Genomic DNA, 1,994 nt, shown 5'->3' on the forward strand with positions numbered 1-1,994 from the left:
TTAGAATTTTGCCACTTCTCATGATAAGTCTTTTCGGCAATAGTAGATTCATTAGTAAGTTCAGCAGGTGCATCAACCCTTAAGGCTAAATCCAGGTGGGCTATTGCTAGGCACATCCTCAGAGACTCTTTCCAATCATCAAAATTGGAGCCATTCAGGGTTTTCACAGCAAATAATTGCATAAAAACTACAGCTGAAATAAAACAACACAGAAAACGTGAATTATGTATGTAACATAATCACAAAACTAAAGTTTCCTTTTAGATCTAGCTAAGAAAGCAATTATGTACAAAACTGTTATTTATTATAATCCCGCCTAAAGGTCCTGAATTACAATAAAATCAAAAAAACTCATTGAACTCATCAATATATATATATATATATATAAACCAACATCTTTAATATTTTTATACCGATAGGGTATTAAAAAATATTAAGACAATCAATAAATAATATTACAACCAACAATAACATATTATATTAATAAAGTTATACCGATGGGTATATCTACTATTAATATAATCCAAATAACTCTTGAAATCCATGGAATAAATTTTTAAACAAACTAACAAAATAATTTTATGACTAGTCCTACGATAGGTGAGCTCATAATCATAAAAGTGTTTACCATAATTAGAATTTCTGTGGACACCATATTATGAACATAGTAATAATGTTGCTACTCATGAATATGTTCTCAATATGCCTGAATATAATTAGTCTAACAAAACCAATAACTATTAATAAACACATAATATTATCATAATTAATAAACACATAACCAAACAGAATTATAAATATTTTATGCTCTTGGCTTTTGTTAAATTACTTACATGCGACAGTATGCAGTTTTCATATGGGCTACGAAATTCAATCATAATCACTATATGAATATATTATGTACTGTTTCGAAAACCAATATATATATATATATATATAGCCATGATGTGACACCCCTTACTCGTCTAAGTGTAACCGAGCAAGATATGCTACACAATGTGCTAGAACACCATCTTTTATCTCATTTATTGTTGTCCATTCTTGATCTATTTATCTATAATTATTAAGTGAAATTTATGAAACTGATTTCAGTTAAGTCATTTATTGAAATTATAAATTCATTTGAGGTTCTGAAATATTTATAGAAAATCCGGTAGAGTACCGGCTAAAAATGGAGAAAACAGTTCTTCAGAACCTGTGAAAAACACTTCTAATACATTTTCAATCATTCTCAAACTCCATTTGTATCAACATAATCTCAATATTCTCACAACTTCTTCTATTTGACATTCATTCATTTCACATGATAATCATATTCAAATCATCAATGAATACTAAAATTTCATTTATAACACAAATTACAAATATTTGCATTAATACTAAAATATATTACATGAGTTTCAATTTATACATGAGAAAATAAAAGTTTAATTACAAAATACAAACAGTACCAAAATACCAAAATAGGACCTAGTATCCTACCAATGCACTGTAGTCTGTGAAGTGATATGGACACTATGCAGAACTGTGAACGGCCTCACCCAGTCTGTGGTCTACTAAGCTCTCTGTCCAAATCTTCAGTACCTACGCGTTGCAAAAGCGACGCGCTAAGCATAAAGCTTAGTGGTGCCAACAATAAAAGGAAATATAATATACAAATAAAAGTAAAAATTTCCTAGTTATTGTGCTTATAAGAAATAAATAATTACTAACTTATTGTTTAGTCGAAGGCTAATTATATCTTATGATATTAAATTTTCTAACATTTTCTTAATCGTTTTCTTGATGATTTTGAGCTTTTTTTTATTGTAATCATTCTTGTTCTTTATCTTGATATTTAATTTCCTTACTTCCTTTAATAATCAATTCAATTACATTTATACTTTTCCATGCCCAAGTAACCTATACAAATTGACCGGACTGGATAAATGGGTAAACTAGCACTGGGTACTGTTACACTCATTTCATATAGGCATTTTAGGGTAGTTTTGCAT

The sequence above is a fragment of the Hevea brasiliensis genome, chromosome 16 (genome assembly GCF_030052815.1).
Source record: "Hevea brasiliensis isolate MT/VB/25A 57/8 chromosome 16, ASM3005281v1, whole genome shotgun sequence".
Taxonomy (NCBI): domain Eukaryota; kingdom Viridiplantae; phylum Streptophyta; class Magnoliopsida; order Malpighiales; family Euphorbiaceae; genus Hevea; species Hevea brasiliensis.